This window comes from Alligator mississippiensis, chromosome 11 (assembly GCF_030867095.1).
Source record: "Alligator mississippiensis isolate rAllMis1 chromosome 11, rAllMis1, whole genome shotgun sequence".
In the NCBI taxonomy this organism is placed as follows: domain Eukaryota; kingdom Metazoa; phylum Chordata; order Crocodylia; family Alligatoridae; genus Alligator; species Alligator mississippiensis.
In genome coordinates, this window is record NC_081834.1 from 34,122,074 (window position 1) to 34,138,940 (window position 16,867).

The following is a 16,867-nucleotide window of genomic DNA, read 5'->3' on the forward strand; positions in this document are numbered from 1 at the left end:
GGTACTACAGTTTTTATTATAAGACCTGGTCTCTGGTGCATCATCCATCTATGCAGAAAAAGTATTTGCAGAGCATGCATCCACTGCTCATTTCAAACATCTTTCTCAGCAGATTTCTAACTTAGAAAGCACTAAACTGCATTTATTTCTGTAGTTTTGGGCAGTTGTGTGGTCAAATCCTGCACAAGATGTGAAAAAGTGCTTTGCACAGTGGAGTGATCTTGTTGCATTTTATGACCAAGATTTTTGTCAGCTGTGTTTATCTATAGGCTTTAAAGTTTATCTGAATATTTTGTAGTCTGTGTTGGTAAAATGTTCAGACTTATAATGAATCTAGTAAGTTTTTTGCTTTTAAAGCCTATGATTCAGATCTTCTTTTATCTCATATATTGTTGGAGGGGTATCAGCACCATCTTCTTTCTGTACAAAAAATACTGAGCTTTTACAATTAGGCTAATATATGTTTATGCTAAGTCCAATAAACTTCAGTGGGCCACAGTCTGGGTGCAGGAGTCTGCTTGTGCACAGTAAATTGCAAACCATGGGTGTCAAGATCTCAGGCAGTCATGATGAAATAATGATAGGTACTTGGTTACCCAGGATGACTAGTAATTCAAGTGCATTTGCAACCGAGTTGTATCTTTAGTAGATTATTACTGTAACAAAAATATAATAGAAATACAATTTATTTATATTTGCAACATATTCCAATGGAGGCCATGCATTTCGGAAAAAAAGAATACAGGAAAGAAACTTTATCCCATGCAATTTTATTTACATTTTATATGCCACCCTGCTCCTCTTTCTCTCCACACACACTACACAAACTCTTTCTCTTTGCCCAACTATATTGCTCAGATAGAGTTAATGACTGATAATTGTATGTATAGTCATAATCCTCCAAAGTCAACAGTAGAGGGCTCTATCAATTTCTTCTTAATTAGACATTGAAGCTCTAATTGGCCACTCTTAAGTCGATCAGTCAGTGAAGGGAGATAACATTCACTCATTGGGAATTGTGGAAGCAATTGATCTAATCAAGGGTTTGCACACAGAAGCAATCATTTATTCATAGCTGAGTGGCTACGATGCAAGAGGACAACTGCTGCCAGTATTTACGGACGCTTTTTAAAGTGTAAAAGCAGCATAGCTGGCAGTCAGACATATCACTTGCAATAAAAGATCAATCGAAATTTGTTCAATGCTGCACATTCTAATTTGAAAAGGTTTTTGTAAAAGAAACCTTGTCCTTGAAATATAACCGGAGAAAGTGAGAGTTGCATTCCAAGTATCAAATGGAGCACTTGGGAGTTGCTATATTCCTGTTTGCAGTTTTACCTGTTTTATATTATTTGAAGCTTGAAGCTCGGTCTGGAACTCACAAATCTATTGTGCTTGTCTAGAGTATGGTGGAGCATTTAGGAATAAAGCAGATTAGATGGACAGGTTTTCTACAACTGTTGCCATCAGACCTGTTGAACAAGCATGATTTTTTCATTATTATTTTTCATTATTTATAAATTTTTCATTATTTATTCATTATTTTGCATGTTAATCTCTTTCAAAAACAGTCCATAGACACTCTACATTCCTCACCTCCAAATATCTGCCAACAGCTTTGTGGCAACTGCTGCACTGTATGCTACTTAGCAGTGTAGCCAATGTATATTGGTTTAAGGAAATTGAGGCAAGGATGCTTAATTGTCTGAAGTACTATGGGGTTCACCATGTACACAGCAGAAAGGAAGGGTGTAATCCCCAATTGCTTAGAACTTAGTTTGCTTTCCGCAAAAGGATGGAGCATGACCTTTCTCTTCCCTGCACAGGCTTTTCACCGTTGGTGTGAGGTTTATTAGGCTTTTTCGAATCTGAGGGGTGGTTCTAAGGCATTTCACCTGCAGTTATTGATTGGATTCATTGTTGTTAAGAGAAACAGTGCTGGATTTATATCTATATCTACACTGCCACTCAAGATGTGACTGCAGTCTAGAAAGCCTTATCAGAGTTACCTTTTATGTATTTAGCACATGTAATGTCAGTGGGTGGCACAGATTTCAGGGCAGTCTAGCAGCCAGAATATGTGCCCAGGACCCTAAAGGGCTCATGCAGCCTTCACTGGAGCTTGTGCTATATACCTTCACTGCTAGCTAGATTCAAACTGGTCAGGTGTACCTAGCCATTGCCTCCCATCCCATCTTCACATGAGGTGAGGATATACTCATCATTTAGCTACCTTGTTTTGCCGCTGCATTTTGATTTCTACCTATCTTTGTGTTAATAAATCATTCTTGCTAGTCTGTCATGTAAACAGAATTCTGAATTGGTGGTTGGACATGGACTTCTCTCAGGTACTTGGAATATCATTAGAAAAATAATTCCTTCAGCTTTGCAACAAGATTTCAGACATGACTTGTGACCTCAGTGTCAGGAGGTGAGCAGTATATATCCATGTACTGCCATGCTCCAGTAACAGTGCACTCCTCAGCCTGGGCAGAGTGCTCTACTAGCAGGGCTATCTATGCTAGTTCCAAGTCTCAAGCTAACATAGCTGCATGGTGCTGTGCTGTGTTATGTAGCCATACCAGCTAGTTTGGAGTCAGCACAGCTACCTGTACATGGCACTATATTGCACTATGGGCTATTTCACTAGGGAATTATGTGGTTTAGGACTGAAGCAACTTAGACATTATTATACCAATATCAAAGAATGCTGATACAAGCAGTTCCAATGCAATGGTTAAGTCTGCATGATTCTGTAGTGACAAGAGTGTAGCAAAAGTACTCCAACCTTACCTTGCTTCATTCAAAGTTAGAGCAATTTAGTAATAACCATTGCATTATAACATCTGATGCATGCTGCCAAGCAGCAACTCCCACTCTCCTTTTAAAATGCTATAACATATATTTGTCCATAGCCTTAGTAAAACTATGTGGAGAATCTTGCATGTTAGATATGTTTGTTCAACAAATTGGGGCTTCAACTGGGAACCTCCGGAGCTAAAAACATGAGCTGCCCCTGCTCGATCTAAACCTCTTTGAACCAGAACAGGGGAAGATCGGTATCATTCACTCTTCATGCTCATATACTTGAACCTTTTGCTGTGAACACTTTTTATTCATTTCTGTACAAAATATTATGGGTGTTGCACAGGAAAGCATAAGCTTATTGTACCCACCAAAGATGTACTCAAATGAGTGTTTGCAGAACAAATTTAAAAATTCTTTTGGTGAACTTCAGAGGCTGGAATAAACACTTCATTGATTGGTTAAAATAAAAAAAAAAGGTCCAAAAATCTGTGACTATAGAACTAAAGGGATTGCTCCTCACTGTACTGTGCTAGTTTCAATTCAATAACAGTGCAACAAAATCAAAGCCTTGTGAGGCTATTATTTTAAGGAATGTCTATAGCAATCAGTGAATTTGCCCTCTCTTGAATATAAAAAAATCAAACTTGCAGAATAATTTCAGCTTTTCTATTTTAGTTTTGAGGAATAATGACCATGCAGACTAGAGTTTTATGTATGTTTGTAGCTGAGAGAATTCTATAAATTAACATGCCTAACTGACTATATTAAGCTTACAGGGATTTTGAACATTTAAATCTATATAGCATTATCCTATAAATCTCCTGATGCTTTCATTTAATTTAAAACCTTAACCTTATGTGTATGTTTCTCCTTTTTTGATCTGCTTTAGTACTCCATATAAGCACTGGGGTTTTTGGAATATCCTCCTGAAATAAGACATTTTCAAATATAATGTTTCTTTTTTTACAGCTGTTCAGTAGTTATGATGAGACAGGGAATTTAATTACAGAGCTAGGGGTGATTTTAGTTTCTTTTAAATGGTGATATGAAAAACTATTTTTTATGGATTGGTAAGATTGCCCATATAAAAGCCATAAACTGACCACTGGCACACATCTAACTACCTTTTTAGAAAGAAAACCTTGAGACAATTGCATTTGATTGTAAAAATAAAATTCTGTGACGTTTCTGTTCAACTAACTGAATGATCCTGTGTGCTACTTGGTTCTTGCTTATAACTGACAAGGGAAGATGCCATGCTGGTAGATAAAGTGTATGTTTTTGTTTGGTAAGATATATATGTATAGCCCAGGTAACTTGGGTATATACTCCCCTTCTCCAATTGAAGGGGATTGTTAGCTGGCAGGTGTGCTGTGTGGGAGCTGCAGACTGCCCAGTTTCCCTCTGTCTCTATAGAACCAGGCCAGGACAGTCAGGGGACTTAACTATATACACATTTATTTACATTAACTTATCACAGGGGAAAGGAACATGGATATAAAAATATGTACAATATATATATATATATATATATAAGATGTCTAAACTAGTAACATAAACAATAACCTCTGGGTAAATGACATAAAACCTTATACCAGTGCTCTAGATACAGTTAAGTCACAGGTAAATATCTGATCTGAAATAGATAAACCCCAAAGATAAACTCAATCTCGAGGGGAAACCCCAGTACTCTTGGGCTTTTTCCAGGCCCTACAAAGAAGCTGGTAACTTTAGGGGGGCCATCCTAGTGGGCCCTCCCTTTTCAGGAACCCCTAACTAACCAGGGGGGAGAGGGACTCCCTCCCCTGTGGGAATCCTCTTTTCCCTGCAACTAATGGCTCCCAGGTCTGGAGGGTGGCCCTCATCCTCTGTTCCAGGCTGCTCTCTTGCCTGCAGTGGGCTTTGGGGGGGTTGCTGTGCCCTGGAACAGGGCTCCTCTATACAAGGCTTCTGGGGCCTCTGGCTTGGCCCTGTCGGCTGGCCCAGTAGCCTGATCACCATCTGGCTCTCTGGACTCAACCTTTTGCTATGGGTCAGAGGCCTGGGCTGCCTCATGCAGCACCAGGCTTGGTCTGCTCCCCTGCCCTCCGTGCAGCACCTCCTGCACCGAGCCTCGTTCTGGGGTTGAGGACCTGAGCTGCCCAAGTGCTCCAAAGGTCCTACTCCATGCACCAGCCTGTGCACCATGTCTCTGGCCACATGCCAGAGGTTGCAGACCTGAGCTGCCGCAAGCAGCTCCCAGGGTCTGGATGCCGTGCACCGTGCTGCATACCGAGAGCCTAACTGCTGGAGCCGTCTGCCGTTCCCCGCTGATGGAAGTCTTCGGGGCATTTCTGAGCTACTGCTTTGCCCTGCTGAGCAGCTCTTCTAAGCCCCACTCTTCTCTGTCCCAGATGTGCTCCCCTCATGCTGGGCACGCAGCTCCTTTTATATGCTGCAGGGCTCCGCCCCTGAAGTCTTCTGGACCTGAGTGTTGCAGTCTTCAATCAGGTCCGGAGGGGGGGAGGGGGACTCCTCTCCCCCTCCCCTCAGGAAAAGGGCAAGGCTTAACTCTTTTTGCTGCCTCCTGATTGGTGGATGAGCTCCACCAATCAAAACAGCAAGATTTCAACCCTGGGTTTGAACCCAAGCTCCAAAGGGCAAGCCTGCTACATATGGTATGCTGTTTTGCAAATGTGAGTAGTAGAGGAGCACCATTTTGTATCAAGCTAAACAGATGTGTATCAAGAACACCTCTAAGAGAACTTAATGCTTCTTTGAAAAAAATGTTAATTCCTGTCTCTTCCTTAATGAAAGAGAATTTAGAAATCCTTTTTGTGTCTTATTTACTTTATTTTCTATCTTCTAAACCAGCAGACCTTTCCCCCACACTCCACTCCCTAGGCCCCTGTGTGTGTTCTTTGTAGCTTAATTCAAAGCTTAATTTCTTCTCCTCAACATAATTATAACAATAATTGCAGTTCATTGTCTCTGGTAGTGGCCCCGCAATGTTCTAGACTCTATAAAAACATATATGAAGGCATAATTAATCGCCAAAGAACTTTCAATCTGCTGACAAAAGGGTAAGGGAAAAAGTGTAGCATAGAGTTTAAGAGGTACTAATTTGTTGAGAGAGACTTAGAATCATAGAAAATTAGGGTTGGAAGGGACCTTATTTATTTATAGTTGGGAATTGTATGGCAGTTCTGAGACATGATCACCAGGGATCCTGGCTTTCTCGATTTAAAAATCCCAAATTCTCTGATAAAAAAAAAAAATCCCAAATTCTCTCATTAAAAACCCCCAAATTCATGTTTTTCTGAGATGAAAATGAAATGCCACTATTTATATAGGTATCAGTTGAGCATAATGTTTTATTGATACATTTACAACTTTAAAGCAATTTGGAAGCCTACCAGTGCTCCAATCATTATAATAAAATAAATTCTACATACATATACATTTTGGCACTTGATTTTCTTTTTTTATCATAGAAAATCAGAGCTTCCCCTGCTGCCTTCACTCACCAAGATGCGTGTCCAGCTGCAGCTGTCCCCCTGAGCTACTTTGGGGTGCTGAGCAGCCCTAATATCATTGTATTGCCCCCTGCCCTCTGCTCATGCCATTACCCCTCACTCCCAAGCCATATCCCCCCTCACCCCATCCCTCCTGGTGCTCCTCACTCCTGACCCACACCCCTTATCCCTACCACTGTCCCTCACTCTCAACCTGCAGCCCCCTGTCTCTGCCAGTGCCCCTCACTTCCAAACTATAGCCCTCCACAGCCCCAGTCCCGCTGCTGCCCCTTGCTCCCAACCCCCAGCTCCTTCCAGCCCAAATGTAGGGCCCCCTGCTGCCAGCACTATGGGACCAGGGCCAGGGTCTGAGCTCCCTGCCCCCACCCCTAGCAGTGCACAAGTCCTGGTTGCCATGGCTGGAGCAGAGCACAGAGCCTGATCCTCCCCCACCCCTGTGGGCAGCATGGCTGGAGTGGAGCCAAGCAGAGCCCATGGTGAGGGAGGATGCAGGTTGCCTGCTGCAAGCTTGGGGCTCGCCACCCTCTTGACCTCTCCCAACACAGTCCAGTGGGCAGGACCTGGCATGGGAAGGGTGGGGAGACTTGGTGCTGCCACCGCCACTGGGAGCCCCATGCCGTAAACACCATCATGGTGAGGCATCCCTTGCCCACCTGGCAGCAGTGGAGGTGGTGGTGATGATGGCAGTGGCAGCACAGAGTTGTGCCTCTTGCTGCTGCTGGGCAGGCAGAGGGCACCTCGCCATGGCAGCATGGCTGATGCAGGGCTCTCAGCAGCTGCAGCAGCACCAGGCCTCCTTGCTCTCCCACGCTGGGTCTTGGTGGGTCCAGGAAGATGGCAGCAGGGTGCAGAGCCCTGATCCCACAATGGGCAGTCCACATCTGGCCCTGCTGTGCGATAAATCTGGGGGGGAGGCACATGCTCTCCCATGTCCCTCTCCTCCTGAATGTACACAATGGTGGGGAGCCAGCTCCCCCCACCCACGACCCCTGAACAAGCTGCCCATTGCTCTGGCCCACTCCCCCAGGCAGGCCTCATGGCCATGCATTCCCTCCCTAGCCCTGGCCCTATGCACTACCCCAGCTGGGCAGCATCTATGCCAGGGCAGGCAATTATATCAGTCGGAGGGCCACTTACCCAGTTTTGGCAAGCTATCAAGGGCCACATGGGTAGCCCCACCCCTTGACAGGTACCCCACCCCCTGGTCACCATCTTGGGACCAGTGTCCCAGGGCCAGCACTAGTGGGGCCCAGAGTGGGGTGCAGGCTGATGGGGGGGGGTGTTGAGCTGGGCTGGGCTGCACCAGCAGGGAGAGGGGGGTGCTGGCCTGCCTCCATAAAGCCCCTTCCAGCCGGGACCCTGTATCCCAGCTGCCATGTCTGGGCCCTGCTGGCGCTGGCCCCAGGACACCGGTGTGGGACTATGCACCCACTCACTCCCAGTGCCCCCCCAGCCCTGCAGTACAGGCAGGGGGCAGCATGCAGCCCTGACCCTGCGGTCACCAGCAGGGAAGGAGCTGGTGCAGTGTGGGGGGAAAAGCAGCCCCTCTCCCACCCTATGGCCCATGCTCCCTGCTGCAGCCGCTCACAGCCCACGCAGGGCTTTCTTGATAGGCACAGGCAGCCCCAGGTGGGCAGGTGAGGGGCTGCTTTTCCTGTGCTCAGCACCAGCTTGTAACCTGCAGCCGCTGTCAGCCTGGGCCCTGCATCCACTCCGGGCTTGCCTGTCAGGGCTGCGTGCAGCGGCAACAACTGCAGCCTGCTCACTTGCCATGCCGGGCAGTGTTTGCTGCTGCTGCCCACCCGGAGCTCTGTTACAAGCTGGTGCTGAGTGTGGGGGAAATGCGGCCCCTCACCCACCCTGTGGCCAGCGCCCCACACTGTAGCCACTCACAGCCCTCATGGAGCTGCCTGTGCCTGCTCAAGGCAGCCCCGCATGGACTGCAGCAGGGAATGCTGGCCACGGGGCAGGTGAGGGGCTGCTTTTTCCAGCACTCAGCTTTTCCTTGGGCTCCTTCCCTTCCCATGGTCCCCCCTTGCCCTCCCCCCTTACCTGAGTTTCCAGTGCTGGTGCAGCCAAGAAGCCACATGGTCTCAGGCCAGAAGCCCCTCCTGGGGCTTCCGGCTGGGAGGGGCGGGGCCGGGCGGGCCCTGCTGTTGCAGGAGCCCACTGGGCTTCCCCTGTGTCCTACTGCCCCATGGTTCCTGTCATCTTTGACAGGAACTAAAGACAGAGAAATATTAGTTTTCTAAATTTTTAGGGGCCCTGAAGGCTGGATAGAATGACCTCGTGGGCCGTATTTGGCCCGTGGGCCATATTTGGCCTCTTTCCCCCCATAGACTAACCTGCAGGCAGCTGGGGGAGCTGCTCTCCACTGCTGCTTGGTTGTATTGCTGGTCATGTGCAGGTGTGTGTGCACACATGCACATAGTGCCCCCTGCATCCTAATCTCCCCAGCCCCTTGAAAAATCCATGCTTTTCCACAGTGAACAGAAAACCCAGATCCTTGATGGTCACAGATAATTCACTGTGTATACTTGATACTTCCAATCCTGCAAACACTTATGGATCTACTTAACTTGACTAGTTTTCTTGAGAGTGGTGGCAGCACAACCACCGTGGGAAGCATCGGGCCCCCCTGCAGCTCAGGCAGGCAGGCTTTGGGCTGCTGTCAGGCTGCCTGCATGGGCTTCCTGCGCTGCACAGAGCCCAGTGCTTCGCTCTGCGGCTGTAGGGCAGCAAACTAAAACTCCTCAGAGGAGTTTTAGTTTGCTGCGCCCCAAGTCATTTAAGGTGCATTCTGCTGCCAAATTTGCTATAGCAGCTGGAATTACTGCACAATACACCACCGACACATGCAAACACCAACACCGTTAAAGTGGTGCAAAAGCATTTAACCCACTTTAAAGTGTCGTGCACACATGCCCCTCATTTTGTCTACACATGGCCAGTGTGGCTATTCATGGTAGTAAGACCAAGTATACATCTAAATGTTTGCAACATCAGTGACTGTTAGTTGCTTGTGATTGCTAGATCAAGTTCATAACATTGTTCTGATCTCTGATTAGATGAGTGTCCCACTACTTCCAGCATTATATATACTTGCATACAAACGTTAAATTTCTGTCTGTGAACTTATGTGACAGTACAACTTGATCATTTGAAGTTCACAGACAATGGAACTGCAGAACTAATTTATTGTGAGTGGACATAAAACCTTTCAATTTTTAGGTAGGCAAATTTAGCTTTTCATTTTTTAAAGTACTTTATGTTTATGCAAATGTAGGAAAGTGACATGACATGGGAAGTGTGTGTGTGTGTGTGTGTATGTATGTATATATGTGTATGTATGTATATATATGTATGTACACACAAAAACATATTGAATAATATATTAAACTGTAATTTGGAACAGTGTTATATATACATTTGGATGCCATTTTAGAATTCTAATATTATAAAAGCTTTTGTCTGTCTGTCTGTCTGTCTATAACACTTTATTCGCATTCTGATTGCCTGTCTTGGCAGACAATCAAAGTGCTCCAAGAGACAGACACACAGGGCAGAGCGCTGCCATGACAGTGGGGACTGAGGGGCCAGAGCTGGGGGGCGAGGCCAGTGGCACTGGCCTGCCTGTGCCCCATGCCCCTCCCCACCTCCTACCCCCTGCTTCTTGGAGCCAGGGGCTGGAGTGAGCCCCTCCCCAACAACAGCCAGGAGGGAAGGGGAGGCAGCGGGGAAGAGGGGAGGAAGGAAGGGAGGTAAATGGGAAGGGGAGGGAGGGGAGCAGGAAGGAGAGCGAGGGGTTACCAGTGGTAGTGTGCAGCTGCCTCTGCCCACCTCAGACACTGCTGGTTCCAGCCACTGGCCACCACTGCATGCAAGCTCCCCCCAGTCCTGGGAGACAGGAGGTCAGGGAGCGCATGGGCCCGCACCCGAAGCAGTGGGGGGAACTGAACCAGAAACAACACAGGGAAAGGAGGGGGAACAGGCCTGGGCCTGAAGCAGCAGTCAGGGAAAGGAGGGAAGCCGGACCCTGACCCGAGGTGGGGTGAGTGACACAGGCCTTTATTCCTGCCCGCTCCCGGTCATGCCTGATGGGCAATTTGCTAGTCATGTTACAAATGCACCTATGATCTTCACCTGTACTTCACCCATTGATCCACTTTCACTTGTATTATTACGAAGCAGTTCTGAACAAGAGAGAGTTTATTCTTTTATCATGTGACACATATACAACTAGAAATGCAGTTTACAGTGTTAGCAATCCTATGGGAGATAGATTATTGGACAGAGAGCAAGTGAGGTATTTGAAGTTGCATGAAATATGCAAGTTATCCTTTGGCTTTGCAATTTATTACAAAGAACTCATCACTATGTGTGTACAATGATGACTGAAATAAATTACCAAGGTGTAAGCCATTCAGTTATAAATTATTTGATCTATGCTCTTTAATTATTGGTGTAGGTGAGTTATGCTGTGCCCCAAAAAGAGCCTACTTTGTGGCTGTAGTCTTTGCCCACATTGGCTACTATATTAAAAAAGAGTCTGTGGCCACAGGACTAGTATTAGTCTCCATGTCCCTGACCCAATGCCTCTTTGAAAACTAATCTTCAGAGAAGCCCATGCTACATTTAACTTTGGATCTCTCCTGTGGGCCTCAAGTCTAACCAGATACGGCCGATCTGAATATTTCCTGCATGCTAAACAGACCATTGTAAGCCTTTTCCTCTAGGCTAGATTGTTATAAATGCTGTTTATGATCCTGCTATGACAACTGTGAAGGACATGGCAAAGAATTTATCACAGGATTATTCATCCACCATCAGAATACCTAATAAGATTTTAAATGACCCAAGATGATAATAAGATCTAGCTTGTAGCAATAAGGTATTAATAAACTGCTTTTTTCAATAAGGAAGAGTCCTGGCATCATTACCCTGACATATTTGTTTTCCTTATATTTTGCTGGCAAAGTAAATCTGATGCTTCATATAGCAAATTTATAAAAAGCCATGATGTATGAAAAATACACCACATATGAAGTGGAACCCATAGGTTAAAATCAAGAGCATTATGTTTGCCTATGTCATAAGAGGACTAGACCTTTAAGTTATAGATTCTAATTGTTCCGTGCCGTTTGTCTTTGTATTTAAAAATTATATATAGGATAATACATAGCCCACTGCTGAATACAAGGACATAATTCAAATGAAGGGGTTTTGTCAAAATCATAAACCCAGAAAGTGCAGCTCAAGTGATTAATGACTGATATGGGAACCCTGAAGTCATACTAAGCTGGAGTTTCTCTTGTATCCATATTTGCAATATGTCTCAAACTAATACCATTAACTGACTAAAACGTGTCACCAAAAGTCTGCTGATTTCCATTGCTGTTACTGTGAAAGTGAGAGAGCAGCAGACAAGTAAGAGACAAAAAGAAGTGCGGGAGATCCAAGGGTTTGAAAGACAATTTTGGAGGCTGTCTGGAAGTACAGAGGCAGCACAAGTTGCAGCCACTTAGAGATTGCAATTTACCCATTTCCCTTGCCACTCAGGGCTTATTGTCTAGGCTGGGGGCACACCACATGTCTACCACTAGCCCCCTCTAGTGGCTTGTGTTAAAAGTGCTGCTTTGTCAGCAGTAAGGTCACCACGGTCCAGGGCTGTTGAGGAGGTGGGGGATGTGTGCGCTGGGTCGAATCCCGGGCCCTTTCGTCGCTCTGCATGCGGGCTGTGGCCGGCAGCCCGGGCAGGCCGGGTCAGAGAGGGCGGGCGCCGAGCTAGAATTAGTCACAGACACGTAACGGTTGATTTTAAGATTGTTTACTTACACCAAGATGGTCGTGGTGCAGGCTGGAGACTTGCTCGAGTTGCGGTTACAAACAGAAAGAACACGAACAATCATGTGGAGTTTGCTAGGCTCCACGCAGACAAAACACGAACAATCACGTGGAGTTTGCTAGGCTCCACGCAGACAGAACTCTGGATGTCCAGGACAAGCGCGCATCAGAATAGAAAACTCGTCGATATGTCTTATAGAAAGTTACCTCTCGAAGACAGGAAGAGGTGGGTGGTGGATCAGGCTGCCAAACTCCTCTGAGCAACACACAGGGTTTCTATTATCCTGCCGCCCACACCCAGAGTCCCCACGAGATGGATGCGGAGTCCTCTTCGGCTTGGGTGGAAACTGCTCAGGCCCCTTATACGGCTAGCAGGCCAATCGCTAGCCACCATTTAGGAATAATTTAGAACTAGCCAATTGCGGGGCACGAATTTGCATGCGAAGAGCGGGAACTCCTTTGCACCATGCATTTCTGTGTTGCAAAGAAAATGCACCCTGCAAAGACAGCTGCAAAGTGGCGGGAACACTCTCCTTTGCACGCGGGTTCTCTGCGCAGCAGAACTCCTCCGTGCAATGAAGCTGTAAACCCACAGGGATAATTCTTAGTGCCGAAGCACGCACAAAAAATCAGACCTTTGGGTCATGACAGGGGATATGAGAACAGGAAAAGAAGGGACACTAGAATTGCCTCCCATACCCAAATCCAATTTGATTGGAAATGACCAGTCCTATCTATTCAAAATATAGAACAAAAACATTTTTTCTTAACACAGGACTTTTCCTCTGATTACAGACATTTATAAAGATAAATATTTTCCTACATACAGGCAGGGAAACCTAGAAACAGAAGTTAAGTGACTTGCCCAAAGCTACAGAATGAGGCAGTGGCAGAATGTAGTCTTCTGAATATCAGTTTGTTGTTCCAGTGATCAATTCATGCTGCCTGCTTGATACCTTCTTTGAGAAGCCAAAGACACTTTTATAATCTGCCTAGTCATTATTTGAATTTTTATTCAGACTGATCCCAGCTGTAGAGGAATTAGATTCAGCTCAAATAGTCATTATCATTAAGTCAAAAGCATTATAGAAGGATTTGGAATTTTTGAGCAAAGTGCAGCAAAAGCTCTGTTATCTGGCATGAGTAGGGAATGAGGGGGTGGGGTAGCGGGTGCTGGTAATCTAAAAATGCTGGTTACCTGAGGCAGGGGGTTTTGGCCGGATGCGGACTGGGGGTGGGGGGGGTGGGGGAGCAGCTGCACCTGGAGCAGGGGGTAGAGAGGACAGGTGGTGGCTGCATGTGGAGTGGCAGCAGCACCGCATGGTGGGTGACGGCAGCAGCCACTGCATCCAAGACCCCCTGCCCCCACCTCTGGCTGGCCAGAAATTCCAGTTAGTAGACTGTGCCACTTAATAAAATGCCAGTTAATACAGCTTTTATTGTACTGCTGTAATGGTTGTGGGGAGAAGGCAGCTGGCTGAGGTCCGCTGGTCTGTAATGACCTGACCTTGGGGGCTGCTATTTCTGCAGGCAAAAATTTTTCTCAGCTGAGTCTTCTCATATTTAATTTCATATGGGAAGCTGGGAAATCTTTGAGGGAAGAAGGATAGTCTATATGATAGGGTAGAAGTATGACATATGGGAGACCCAGCTCTAGCTTCTTGTTTCTCCACAGCTTCCAATATGACCTTGGGCAAATTGTTCTGTCCCTCACTTCCCTATCTCAGAGTGGAAATAATAGCAATTCTCTATTTCATAGGGTCATTATAAATAGGTTCACAGATATTACAGTACTGTGGACCTCCTGGATTCCTAAAAGAGCGAGTCCCCCCCTCCCCACGGGGAGCCACACTTTTAGCTGCTGTAGGTCAACTGCTGATTCTGTAAGTTCAAATCTTCCACAGGCAACTGACTCCACCAATAAAGTAGCCATCAGTTATGCACCAACACTAGCTCAGCTGGTAGCTATGGGTGCTCAGATGTGGGTATTATGTATGCAAAATGGGCATGTGATATTGTTGATAAATACAATACACTGTATGTGCAAAATAAAAGGCTGGAGATTAAAATTTGGCCCCTAATGAGAGAGGTGAGTTCCAGTATTTTCTCCCACTTCTCCTTTCTTTTCTTATTGGCTAGTAATGTTTCGTGATGCTGGATTTCACTGAGATGATTTGCCTCTTCTTTGAAGTCACCTTTGTTGGTTTATTAGGATGCTTTCCTTTTTTTGAGAATAAACAGGTCATTAAAAATATATTGGAAAATAAATGGTTGAATTATGAAACATTATCAATGACATCTGCATCCCACCTGCTTTGATCCCAACTGATGACAGCTTGGGACATTGTCAATCTGGAGCAGTACTTACAGCACTGATATAAATTAAACAGACCAAATTAATCCCTGTTGTAACTCCACAGAAGAAATTCCTTTAGCTCAATAGACTTGTCAATAAATTAAAATATTTTTTTTAAATGGCAGTAGAGATGAAAGAATTAAAACCAACATAAATATAAGCAATGCGTGTAGTTGCAGTCACTTGTCTGAAGAATTCATTTTTTAAATCATCTCTATGTGCTGATCGTGAAAGTCTCAAGCTTAATTTGTCAATTGTTTTGTTTAAAACCTTCATTTTGTTTGAATTGTTTCATACTGCCAATTTATTGCAAACATGTATTCTTGAATTTTGTTCTGTATAGATTTGTATCAACTTATGTAACCAACCACTTCATATTGTGAATGTTACAAAGAAAGATAAAATTTGAACTGTCACGTTCTTTCTTCTTGAATATTCAGGTTAGCTAGTATGCTAATGGTCATGGATAGTGAACACAAAAGATAAGGAATGTGTTTGAATATGAACTATTAGTAAGGGAAGATTTGTTGCCATCTCTACTTTTGCTTGCAGTGACTTTATTCCAGCAGGTAAGCATATGAAAGTTTATTAGGGTGTAAAATTCATATTAAACTAGGTACAGTATAATTAAACTAGGTACAGTTGGAAAAAAGTTATTCACATAACACAGCACAACGTCAGAAAAGTCTCCTATGCTGGATGAAGGCTGCTTGTACCCCCAAACTTACAAAGAACTTTTTTTACCAACTGTTTAGTTGGTCTAATAAAAGATACTACATCTACCCAAAGAACCTTTCCTGCCTATGTAAATATTAGAAACTTGCCGAAGCAATTAGTAGCCAGAAAACAAAGGGGAATGTCCTTTGGGATCTTCTATGAACTTTTATTTGAAACACAGGGAAATTCCTGCACCTTCATATAATTTCTCCTCTTGGTTTCTGACACAGATGAGATAACAACCCATTTTCCTGGTTTAAAGTTTTCCCAACTCTAATGGTTAGGAGTGGACAAATCAGGACCTAGAACAGCACCATTATGCTGCTTTCTGCTGTTTGTTGTCCTGAGTTATACTTAAAAATATAAAGGTGTGGGAAGGGGTGCCCATCATTTCATTTAACTGAGCAGCTTCATAAATTCTTTTAAAATGTATACACGACATCATTAATAATAATATTCATAAAAATGTATAGTTTACAAAATGAACAAGTCATTCTGGATTATCTCGGACATTCTGCACTATACAGAGCACAAGTAATATAATTTTGTTTCTTAATTCTTGGTAAGCAGAATTATATCTCTCTGGAAATAAAAGAATAGATTCCCTGTGCCTCATTTTTTCAAACCAATGAACAGTTTTAACCTATAACAGTTTTCACCATTCAGTACTTTCTGTATGGCTGCAGATGTATAACACTAAGTCATTCTAGAAGTATGGGACAGATTTAATGCTTGAGAGTCAGTGAACTTGTCAGTGAACTGCCATAACTTTTGTCTTTCTGCTTCTGTATATTGAACCTGAAGGTAACCTCCTGAATGAAATAGTTTTAAAGTTACAGTAGTTTAGTATTTACTTAGAGCTGAATAGGGAGGGCAGATGAAATAGTTATAGCAGATCACATGTAGTCAAAATAAAGCACTATAATTTTAAAGTGTTACAGCTCTTTGCCATGTTCCTTGGCTGTTACAGTATAAAGCCATGAGAAGTTCAGTCAGATGGTATAAATATACAGAACAAGTCTTATCCCTTATTTTTTTGTGTCATAGGCGAGTCCCCGAAATAGTTAAGTGCTCCTGTCACAATAGAGTGAGCGAGCAACAAAACCCCTCCCGAGCAACTGACGTTGCCACCTAATATGGGCGTGCCCCATGTAAACTGTCAGGCACCTTAGTTGGTGGTTCCTCTTTGATCTGCCCGCTGGGGAAAATTCCGTTACATGCGCCACCGTGGAAAATTCCGCTGTGTCAGTGTCTAGCAGCTAAATGCTACATCTCAGTGGAAAGTTACTGCACAGAAAAAAATTCCCGCCAACTCTATGCAGACACATGCACCACCATTGGCCGGTTGTAAATTATTCTTCCTTAGCGGTTAGCTATTGGCTCGCTAGCCGTATAAAAGGTTAAAGCAGTTTCCGCCCAAGTTGGAGACCTCAGAGAACACCTCAGAGGCAAGTTGGTGGCCTGATCACCCTCCAATGTCTCCCCGTCGTTGACCTTCCAGACGTACCCCGTTCCCGTTGCATGCTCGCTGCGTTCACGAATTGTCGACTCGTCGTGTTGCGTTACCTTTTACCTGTTACCTGTTATCTGTTACGTTACTCGTCACCTGTTGTCTGTAACCAAGCAA